The sequence below is a fragment of the Equus caballus genome, chromosome 31, assembly GCF_041296265.1.
Source record: "Equus caballus isolate H_3958 breed thoroughbred chromosome 31, TB-T2T, whole genome shotgun sequence".
NCBI classification, from domain to species: Eukaryota; Metazoa; Chordata; class Mammalia; order Perissodactyla; family Equidae; genus Equus; species Equus caballus.
In genome coordinates, this window is record NC_091714.1 from 22690524 (window position 1) to 22702866 (window position 12343).

Consider the following 12343-nt stretch of genomic DNA (forward strand, 5'->3'; position numbering starts at 1 on the left):
TTTCAAACAGCTCTGTTTTGAGGCCACAATAAAGGAGTCTTTTTACATGGCCATGGAAAGTTCTTGGATTTCTCTTTTTGCTTTAACCAAGCACGTGTGGATTTGAGCTTGTCATTCTACTTAAACCTCAGGGGCCTTGAGTCCCTCATTTTCTTTCTGCTCTTCTATGGCAGTGGCATCCAAAACCTCGCCCTCCCTCCTCCAGTAGGTGATACCAGGCGAGCAGAGGTGCATTTAGTTAAATCATTCACCGCTGGGTGCCACGAGCTCTTAGAATCGCATTCTGGTTATTAAATAGGACTTTTGTGTATTCTCCCTAACATAGGTTAGATAATCAATTCCCGATTCTTCATATTTCCCTAAGAGTCTATCTCCTGAAACCCATTCCCAGCATCAATTTCTGTATCAACCCTAGTTCTTGATCGCAGGCAACAGAAACTGACTCTGATCATCCTTAACCTAACAACAAACAAAGCAATTTCTGGAAGGCTTTCAGGGGCTCATAGAACTAAATGGAGTCCGAAGGATCAGGCTCATAAAATGCCGGGGACAAGAGCTCTAGAAGTGTGGCTGTGAGAACCAAGCAAGATCTCACTGACAAGCCAGTTCAAACTCTATGTTAGAAAGAAATTATGAAAAGTGAATGAAAAGTATAAAAAAAAATCTTAAATATGTATAGTATTGTGTAACGAAAAAATCCACTGTTGACTTCTAATTGTGGTTTTACCACCACCTAGTCGTGTAACCCTGCATGAGTTATTTCATATTTCTGAGCATTAACATCATCCTCTGTAAAATGAAGAAGCAGGTTAGAGACTGTTTAAAGCTCCTTCTAGCTTTCATATTCCTTGAGTCTATATACCAAGAGTGAGGACCTGTTTGAAACCCCTCTTCTCTGGCCTCCAGGAACCCGGGGAAGACACTGGTAGTGAAGCATAGACTACTTCTGTTAAACCTCGATGCAGCCACAGAATCCTTCTCAATACAAAGCTCCAGATATCTACTACCCATCAGTTGGAGTTTGCATGTGAGGGGAAATCAACTTGCCACTCCTGGTCTGTACTATATTGTTCCGTTCTCACAGGATGACCTAAACCAGAAAGGCAAGACATCCTAAGAGCACCAGGTAAAGTCTGTGCTGAAAAGAATCTTCAAGACCAGCTCTTGCCCTGCTGCCGAACATCAATCAGTTCAGCTTGCACAATCTCCCCGGTAACAGAGTACCATCGGGTATCATCCAGTCAGCCTGAAAGTTGTGTCGTACAATTCAAACGCATTTTATTTCTAGACATAATGGAACTGAGGGAAAGCTAGAAAAGCCCTGGATCCAATTCCATTCGTCTTAAGAGTCAAAAGAGTCTGGAAACAGAAATGTAAGAACTTTCTATAATTCAATCAGAATAAGGTAAGGGAGAAATAGTCCACTGACAGGAAAGATTTTAAAAAATGAAATAAGAGTCTTAACAATTTCTCTCTTCCAAATCAAAGGATACATCTCACTGAACAAGACGTATTAGTTAGGGTTAGATCTGGCTCCATACGTGAGAAAGACATGGCACCTCAGTGCCTTAGAGCAGGGATCAGCAAGCCCAGCCCATGGACTCAACCCGGCCTACCACCTTTTTGTGTAAATTACAATTTTATTTGAACAGTCACTCATCTGTTAATGCGTTATCTGTGGCTGCCTTTGCTCTCTCATGGCAGAGTCGAGCAATTGTGACAGAGATTATATGGCCTACAAAGCCTAAAATGTTTACTATCTGGCCCTTTACAGAAAAACTTGGCTAACCACTGTCTTTGAGTGTCAGTTCAGTTCTCCCTCATGTGCAGAAGTCCAGAGGCCAGGAGCACAGGAGGATCAATAAATGTCATCAGAGACAGACTCATTCTATCTTTCTGCTTTGACATCCTAGCACGTGGGTTTCATTGTCAAGGGTACCTCATGGTCCAAAATGGCTTCTGAGACTCTTGTTACCACTTCTAAAATTCAGGACAGAAGAGAGAGGAAAAGCAGAAGGGAAAAGGGGCCCCTCCCTGATGAGTCAGCTCTCATTAAACGGCCTTCCCCGAAGTTCCACAGAACACTTCCACCGACGCATTCTTTGCCAGAATTCAGCCAGATTTGTCATATCTAGCTGCAAAGGGGACTGTCGAATAAAGGTCTTTTCTTTTCCTTTTAAAATTTCTGGTGGCCATGTGCCCAGTGAGAAAGAGGAGTCTATTTTTGGATAAAAGAGAGAGTGGATACTGAATTAGGCAAGTGGCAGTCTTGGCTACAGGCCGCTATCTAGTGAACTCATGAGTAGCAGATTCACAGGTAACCCATACCTTTTTCCATTTTGGGGTGAAAATTTTTAAAGAATGCAAAATTTGGATTCTGGCATGATAAATACTACTGCCTTTGTCTTATGTTTAATCATTTAGTACGTGTATTAGCCATCAGGTCAGTGACTTAGTCCATTCGGGCTGCTATAACAAAAATAACAAAACGATCACGGACTATAACAAAAGTAACAAAACGATCATGGACTAGGTGCTTAAACAACAAACATTTATTTCTCACCGTCCTGGCAGCTGGGAAGTCCAAGACCAGAGTGCTGGCAGACTTGGTGTCTGTTGAGTACCCAGCCCCTGGTTCATAGCCAGCTTTCTTCTCGCTGGGTCCTCATGTGTTAGAAAGAGAAGGAGAGAGCTCTCTGGGTTCCCTTTTATAAGGGCGCTAATCTCATTCATGAGGGCTCCACCCTGATGACCTAATCACCTTCCAACGCCCCACCTCCTAATACCGTCACCTTTGAGAGTTAGGATTTCAGATGGATTTTGGGGGAATACAAACATTTAGTCCATCGCAGGGACTGATCAATCCATTCATTCAACAAGACTTACTGGGACCTACAACAGTCCAGGCACAGCGTGAGGCAAAGGCAAAGTGAGAAGACCCCTATTCCCGCCCTCAAGGAGCTGAGTCGACAAGGGGGTCAGATAAGCACTTGGACAACGATCTTTCGGGGAGAGAAGTTTCCTGGGGAGGTGGATATTTGGCACACCATGGAAAGCACATAGGGAGGTCTTAAGACGTGAGCTAAATGCTGAAGAACTCGTTGGAAGGAATTTGCAGGGTAAAGAAGTGGTTGCAAAGGCATTCCAACATGAGGGAGCAGCATGTGCCAAGACATGGAGGAGAAAGAGAGAGGGAGTGAGCATGCAGAGCCTGGCTGAGTGCAGGGTGTGCCAGGGGGCACAAGAGATCAGCCAGAGAGGTGGCACAGATCACCCCCAGGACAGAAGGGACCTTGGCACCAGTGCTGGGTTTCCTCTGGACAGTGATGAGTAGGCCCTTAGGAGAGTGACATGATCAATCTATTTTGCCTAAAAATCATTCCGGTCACAGTGAGGACAGACTGGGGTGGGGTGGGGAGTAAGGAAGAAAGCAGAAGACTTCCATTTACCCCTTGTCATACACTTTGCAATTATGTTTAAGTTAAAGTACGATCTTGTATTGTTGGATGAGAAGACTCATTCACCTGATGGCTAATCAGTGAAGAGATATAATGGATAAAAATTGCCTCTATTTCATTCAATCTTCACAGCCTCCCATGAAGCCTCATCTTACGCACTGGGTAACTGAGGCTCAGCGAGGTCAGGTGGCTTGTCTAAAATCTCACAGCTGGTAAGTGGCAGAGCAGGGCTTGCTTTAAGGTTTTCTGATCCTAAGACCAGTGCTCTTTTTACTGCATGTTGAGAGCAGCAAGCATTCCAGACTCAACCTGTCACCCCTAAATCCAGTCCAGGCAGAACTATTTGCATGTCTTGGCAGTAACATATCTTGGTGGCATTACACATAGGAAAACACAGAGGTATTTCCCTTCAGTTACTTTATGAGGCAAGATATCAAGAGTATTTTATTAGGCTTTGGCAAATTCTGTTCATAGGAAAAATCAACCATATATTTTATTATTCTTTTGTTCAGTGCTGTGGCAATTATTCAAACACTCAGGAAAGATCTATGTTTCTTTCTGATTCCAACTTTCTATTTGATTATAGTCCATCTTTCATCATTTATGTGGGGAGCCATAAGAATTCTCAAACTAGACTTGCTTAAAGTCTCAAATCAACTAAATTAAATGAATTTCTAAAAATTGTTCTTGTAGATTTTTGTCTTCTCAGAAAGAACTTTCTAGAACTTTCTCTTCCCCTGACCTCCATGTTTGAGTTAGAAGCTGCCCCCTAGTTTATTATGCTATCCCACACTCTGTCAAGACACTTAAAAATCTGCATCGTGATTGTTAGTTTCCTCGTCTTTTCTCCACTAGACAGCAGGAGACTTGAAGTCAGCAATAGGTATTCACCTTTCTATCTCCAGGGACAGTAACTGGCATGTAATAACCTACAATAACTGTTCATAGATTAATTAATAAAATGGAGCAACAATGTAACTAAACACATGCAACTAAATTTAAAATGGTACTGTAATAGAATATTTAGCACATAAAAAAATCTACTTTGCTGTAATTTTCCCGCAAAAAATCAAAAGCTCTAGGAACAACTTCAGGGGCACGGAAACTAGAGGGGCTATTTAGGAGCCCATGCTGACATTTGTCAAGACTTAGGATCACAAGGCTTTTTAAGATGTTGATCCAGAGATGGCTGCTTTGCCGTTTCATTTCTCCTCCTCACGTCTCCCACACGAAGCAGAGCCTCACAGATGAAATCTGCCGTTCTCAGTTAAAAGCAGAAAGGCTTTCTGCGTTCTTGAGATACTGTCTTAGGAGACCAGATGCTGTCTGGGCATCTACGCCTCTAAAATTCACTTTGATGTCTACTCTTTGACGCTCCCCACGCTGGTACTTCATGGTAGGGAGCCTCCACATTTTCGTCGGAATGAGAGCTGAACTCAAGGGACCTCTGGTCCCCCACACGCACTCAGGGCTCTTCCACACTCACACATCCTGCCTTCTCTCCTCCAGAGCACAGCACCGGACGGTACCACGTTTCATTCTGTGATTCAATTTTAAGGCCTGAATAGGGGTAACTATGAATTAGTGAGATATTTTCACCAACAGATCAGAATTCATTATCTGGCCAGTCCCTTGCTCAAGACATGTCTGGAAGCCATCTTTCAGAATTGCCTTAGATCCTGTTTATATCCATGCCCTCAAGCAGGCTACAATTCTAGAACGGTTCCTTCCGCTCTGACCTTTCCTTCTTTCCTTCCATCTGCTCTGTTCAGTTCAGTCTTCCTCTTTTCTTCTGCTCTTGAGCTCCCAAAACCAAACCCCTTCAGAGCTCTGGGGCGCAGAAGGGAGAATCTTGGGGCACAGTGTGGCGGAAAACCCAAATGAAGGCTTGTGCGGAGCGACGGGAGCTGAGGGCCACTGGCTTCCTTCCTCCTGCGAAGGAGCGCCTTTCCAGCCCGGGGCGCCGGCTGGTGGGCAGGGGGTGCCGGCTGAGTTCAGGAAATGTAACCCCTGAGCTCCACAGCCTGGCCAGTGCTGCCGAGAAGGGAAGGCGGAGGGGAGAAGGGGCCAGAGCGTCAGCAAGATCGTCGGTCTCCAGGACAGGCAGAATCTGAATTACTGGTGGGTGACCAGCGCTTCCCAATCTGGGGCGAGTCTGCTCTCCAGGGGACACTCCGCAGTGTCTGGGGACATATTTGGTTGTCACACTTAGGGGCGAGGAGGGGTTGTGACTAGTGGGAGGAGGCCAGGGATGTTGCTAAACATCCTAGAGTGCGCCCCTCCCCACAACAAAGGATCATCTGGAACACTGTTGAGGCTGAGAAACCCTGGGCTAGACAAACGACATTCAGAGCAGGCGTCATACTCGAAGAAAAGAAAAAATGTAGAAATTAACTTATTTTTGGAATTAAAAAAATATCCTCCACATCACAGCTCATCAACCTCCGCTGCACCTAATGTTCACATAGGGGGCACTTACAGAGACATCTTCACAGACGAATGTTCACTTGCTCTTGGTACAGAGTGTAAACGGAAGACCTGCAATGTGGCTGGCTTCTGGTGCTCTGGGAACCGGGTTAGTCCACGCAGGTATCCACTCTCTCAGCTTCTGATGCTCTGTCTCCGTCACAGCACTCGTCACCACGGACATTTGTGCCATTCCTACTTGTGAGATGCTGAGGCCAGGGACTGGGTCTGACGTGCTTCCTGTCTATCCCAGGACCCAGCCCAGGGTCTGGTGTGGGGGGAGCAGACAGCAGAGTGGCTAAGAGCGTGGACACGGGGCTTATCCTCACTTCACCACTAACGCACTGTGTCACCTTAGGCAGGTCACTTCACTTTCACAAAGACTCGGTTTCCCCGTCTACAAAAATAGAGATATATGGTACCTGCCTCTTAGGTAGAGTCAAATAAATTAATACGTGCAAAGAGCTTTCTTAATATTTGTTGATGAGCGAAGTATCAAAAAGCAAACAAAGATAGGGTTACAAACCTGCCTGCAAACCAGCGAACAAAATAAACACAGAAAACCCCTTGGTTCTCACTTCGTGGGAGTTTCAAAATTTAAAATTTTCTTCTTTGTAATGTAACGAATGTGGAAAGCTGTTTGTTGACACTTACAGGCAAAAGCAGTGACGGCCTTCACAGGATGTACATATTTGCCATATTGATTCTACTTCCCCAAAAATGTGCTACCCAGTTTCTCTGCAATGTCCAGTTTCTCACTATATTTATTGCTATAGGTTAATCTCAGATTTTATTGACATGATAAAAACTGATTTATGGCGCTGTGGTAAGTCCACCTAAAAAAGGAATTCAAGAGTTTCCTGTGGTTGGACACCACTAGTCTTCCCATACAAAAATGACTTCTTTCTAGAGTCTTACGTTCTTCCGTAACATGGGGCCCTTTCAGGCACACAGAGGCTTTAAATCCTAATTGCTTGTAATTGATATTTTCTGAAACTTCACTGGTTATTTCCTATGGATATGTCTTGCAGAAGCTCTGGAGAGAAGCGGGATTTCTAATCATTTGTTCGTGTACACAATTATTCACTTGACCCCCAGGAAGCACGTATTGAGCACCAGTGTATTCCAAGCTCTGCTCCCAGCTCCTGCGATAGAGCAGGCGAGTTCCCGTCCTCCTGCAGGGGCATCCTTGAGTGTGGAGGGAGACCATGAGAAAATAAAGGAGCAAATGCACAGGGTAATTTCTGATGTTGTTTAAAGGAAATCAACAGTTTGTATTAGTTTTCTATGGCCGTTGCAACAAATGACCACAAACTGAGTGACTTAACACAAATTGATCACACAGTTCTGGAGGTCAGGAGTCTGACACACGTCTCTCTGGGCTAAAATCAAGGGGTCGTCAAGGCTGCAGTCCTGCTGAAGGCACTAGGAGAGCATCCATTTCCTTGTCTTTTCCAGCGTCTAGAGGGGGACTACATTCCTTGGCTAGTGGCCCCTTCCTCCATCTTCAGAGCCAGCAGTGGCTGGTCAAGTCTTCTTCACATCTCTCTATGATGTTGACTCTTCTGCCTCGCTCCTCCAGTCAGAGGACCCTGTGATCATACTGGGGCCCCCTGGCTAATCCAGGATAGTCTCCTTACCTTAAAGCCAGCTGATTATCATCTGCATTCCATCTACAATCTTACCTCCTCCTCTGCCGTGTAACATATAATCACAGTTTTTGGGGGTTACGACACAAAGTCCTCCGGGGGCCATTAGTCTGCCTACCACAATGGTATAAGGGGAGGTTTATAATTTTAGTATCCCATTCAATACCTACATAGAGGAGAAGCGTAATAAATTCAGGACTTGGTGAACGGATCAGGGCTGCATACATTTGCTTCTTGTTCAACGATCCCAGCAAGAGCTGTGTTTGGTTAATCGCACAATCGGCTGAGGGGTGGGGTGCTTGCAGCCAACATTCCAGGTTAACACAGTTACCCCGATGCAGAGAGAGGCTCAGGGGCCCCCACCACAGCAGGCTCTGGAGGAGAAGTCCCCTCCACAGCATCTCTCTCAAGTCTCCTTTGGGGCTGGCCCCGCTGTCTCTAGCCAGGACCCTGGAGGCAATCTTCCCTCTGCCTGCCCCACAGCCCCTCCTCCCGTGGCTTCCTGAGAACCCCACCCCTTGATTTCTCCTGGTGGCAGCAATTTTTCTGAATTATAAAATGGAGGTTTTTAAGGATCCTAGGAGAACATGTTCCAGGTAAGGAAACTGAATTTTGGAATAGCCGGGGGAGACGTCTAAAATGGTTTAGAAAGGCTTTTGATCGGTGACTGAAATAGACAGTTCTGTGGGGTTGCTTTTACGCAGGATAAATATGGTGAGTTTAATTTTTAATTTCTGCAGTGATGCTCAAGTTTATGACGCCGCTATTTTGCTGGATGTGTTGGAAGCACATTATTCTCCCTCCTCACTAAATTGGAGCCTTCCGTTCCTCACATCTCAGAAGATTTAAGCCTCGACAGTCTAACAAGACCTTGCATCCCCGACCCTTCCTGCCCCCGATTGTATGACAGACTTGGCTGCTTACACGTCGCTTTGCTTCCTGTATTTGTTTCCACTTTACTCTGGATTCTCAGCGATGTTCTCCACGCAACTGTAAACTCTCAGCAGGAAGGGGCAAGTGGCCCAGGGCTCTCATTTTGCTTGTAGTTCTGCACAATGGCTACAAAGTTCTGTGGCCAAAAGTTGCTGCATTCAATTATTTTAATAGAGTCTTGCTTGAAAATGCTTTCGAAAAAACATTAATTTTATCTCCCAGCTAGCTTTTACCTACCCAACTTACAAGTGAACATGGGCTGTGTCCATCAGAAAGATTTTGGAATTCTTTTTTCAGAGAAAATTGATAATGCCAAGCCATATTCGAACATTTGAGAAGGACAATCCTACTCATACGAAGATAAAAACCTGGCAGTGCATTTCTTAGCATGCTTTCTCTAGATGTTCCTGACTCATTTTATATCCAGGTAGATCTAATTAGAAATTAACATTCATACAGACTGGGTTTTTTTTTAGGAAGATTAGCTCTGAGCTAACATCGGCTGCCAATCCTCCTCTTTTTGCTGAGGAAGATTGGCCTTGAGCAACATCTGTGCCCATCTTCCTCTATTTTATAAGTGGGATGCCTGCCACAGTATGGCTTCATAACTGGTGTGTAGGTCCGCACTTGGGATCCGAACCCATGAACCCCAGGACACTGAAGTGGAGCGGGGGAACTTAAACGTTGCACCACCAGGCTGGCCCCATTTAATTCATACAGACATTTTTATCTCACTATAGAATGGCCACTGAAATCTCTGAACTAGAAAAAGGTAAAGCAACTCTGGAATATCTCTACAACTGAAATTCTGAGAGGAAAAAACCTATGCAAAACGAATAGGTACCATAATATCAGGTTTATGCTTAGCAAAATGAGCTGTGAAAAACTGGGAATTTATTTTGTTTCTTCTCTATCTTTTCTTTAAATCCACCCTAAGGATTACATATCAGTACAAACTCATTTAGTTTATATTCTACTCCTGTTTGGAATGGAAAAAAGGGAAGAATCCACCTTCTATGGCTTGGAAAGTGAGTTGCCTGAGCTTTCGTTCTGCTACAGAAGCCCAAAGAACTGGTCAAACCTTTAGTTTATAACACAAATTGGAGGGTGTGTGTGTGTGTGTGTGTGTGTGTAGCGTAATGGTTACAGGAAATCTAAATTGAAACTTTGCTACATGTAGCTATAATGTTCGCTTAGATAATTGCTTTTTTTTGGTAAACATAGTTTCTTACAAAGTCTTAACTTGCTGCTATGGAAGCAATGACATGAACGAAAATAACAGTGGTGCCACAAATCTTCAGGGATTTTTTTTTTTAATGGAAAGGAAAATTCTAAAACTAAAAATATACTTTTTATTTGCAACTATGGGAATACAAACACCAGAAAAACACAAGAGGACTGTATAATTGGGACATGGGAGGTATTCTATCTGGTGGTTTTAGGGAAAGGACAGTCATGGGATGGAATCTAAGTCTTAGGTCGTTACAACTTGGACAAAAGAGAAAAACACTGCATTCTTCACCAAAGAGGCGATATCTAGGGGGCAGGGCAGCTCCCCGCTGGTTCCTCCACACATCCCTTGCATCACACCACCCCTGTGGAGTAGGGGGTGCCCACCAGGACCCCCTGAATTTATGTTACTTATGACACAATGAACCCTGTTCCCTTGGCATACAGTTTTTAAACACAGGCAACCACCCACCACAGAGATACTGTCTCCTACCCTAATTGTTACCTGTCAATCTTAGTTGACATTTACTTTACAGAATCCATAGAAAAATATCCAGATTTAAAAATATTGAAATATAACAGAAATACTCTTCTCTTTATCTCAACTACAAACATCAACACCAGTTGGACTTGAAGGCATGTTATTAAGATCAGTGGCCTGGCTCATTTAAGTTGGCCTCTGTTAGCACCATTAGCAAAGACCTTGAAATGGTTTTCTGCATGCTTGAACTTAATGATCTTATGATTATAACTATAAATTATTTATATCCAAATGCTGACTCATAAGGCTCGGTTACAGAAAAATTCTCTTTCCATTAAGGACCACCACACTTTATTTGTTTTTTTATCTTTTGCTTTCTTGTGAATCTTAAAAGGTTTAGAGGGTTAAAGGGAGAGATGTTACTTTCTGTATTTCTAATCCACTGTAAAGCTAAAATAGGTTTATACTAAAAAAGCAAAACTTGCCTGTGTTTCTCTTATCAGATAGATATTTGAAAATAATAATACTCCTGGAGTCTGAAAAAGAGTAGAGTTGGATTTATGGCCTCCGTTAGCAGGCTGCAGTAGCATCTTCATTTATAAATTTAAATATATAGTATCAAGAATGCTTTCATTCAGTTAAGTTTTACCTCAGTTAATTGTTTTAGAAACAATATTATTCCAGATTTTTGTAATAGGGAAAATATGATGCTTAAAGATGAAAAATTATCTTGAGAAAGAAAAAAAAAGTTGTCATTTAAAATATGTCCAGAATGACCCCAGGCATTTACATCAGCACTGAATTGAAGAAAGTTGCCTGCTAACTGTCTTCATTGGACAGCGAAGAATTTGGTTTTAATTTTTGCAGCTTGAGCCATGCCACATATGTGGCTATGTCGGCCTTCACTGACGTTCGGCATCTGACAAACTATAGAAACGCTGGGGCCGGGGGAAACTTAAAAATAAAGAGAAGCTGGGGAAGAACATAGTCAGATATCTGGGTCATTTAAAAACACAGATTCAATAAATGAATAAGTATAGACAGTGTCTAATGTTTTAGAGGAATGAAATTAGATAATAATTACACTCTATTTCCATTGGCGAGTCCATCCAAAGTTGATTCCTCAAGCACTCTTGCTGTCCATAAATTCTCATGGTTGATGCTTTTTTTTTTTTTTTTGCCCTGCAATCTGTATTTTATGAAGACTTTAGTTTGGGAAATTCTCAGCTGCTGGCTGAAAGAACTGGTGCATGCCCTGTGGTGTTGTAACAGCATATTAACGCAATATTACATTAATCAATGGCACCACAGACAGAGACTATTTTAAAAAGAAAACAACTACAAAATCCACATGTGTGTTGTCTGGGCAAGTGGGATTCTGACTTGGCAAGACATCACATTCCAAATTCAGCTATCCTGAAACAAATCCAATTTGCGCTCTTTACATCAACAACAGAAAACACTGATGGAGCAGAGGTAATGTATTTATGCTTCCATCATTTATCACAGGAATATATAATGTGAAAAGAATGAGACAGGAGGCCAAAGACAAATATTCCTTTAAAATTAATTAGCAAGCTTCTTAAGATCCTTATCAAAAGGATACTTACAGGCAGATCAGCATCGATCAACCCAATTGAACTGCTTGTGCATACAATAGGAGCCAAGCCACGACCACTTCAGCTTTGAATACCTGCCAGAGTGTTACCCTCAACGGGGCTCTGTTTTTTATCCAGAGGGACTTGAAAGAGATTATCCGGATAATTTGTACAAAGCGGATTTCACATTTTGCTACTCAAGCCTTGGTTAATGGCTGGTCTGCTCAAGCCTTTAAGCATGGACTGGGAATGAGGCCACAGGAGGACTCATTTTCCAGGGAGACCAATTTACCTGCCCCACAGCCCGGGACTACACCAGAGTTTGGTGTGCTGTATGGGGTCTGTGAAGAACATTGAAACTATGAGCCAACAATCTTGCAGACAGTGCCCTCAGACAAAAGTCTGTGTGAGGCATGCCTGGGGAAACCAGTGAAGATGCATTATCAGAATGAGGAAACAACCCAGAGGTAAAATATACAGAGTGGGTGGGTGGCATAATTTCCATTACATGAATCTTCCTGTCCACTA

General features: G+C 43.3%; 1 protein-coding gene across 10 annotated transcripts in view; it reads right to left on the reverse strand.

Annotated features, from left to right (window-relative positions):
- The window catches only part of AIG1 (androgen induced 1), a 227599-nt gene that overhangs the window by 103457 nt on the left and 111799 nt on the right, over positions 1–12343 (reverse strand). The window lies entirely within an intron of this gene.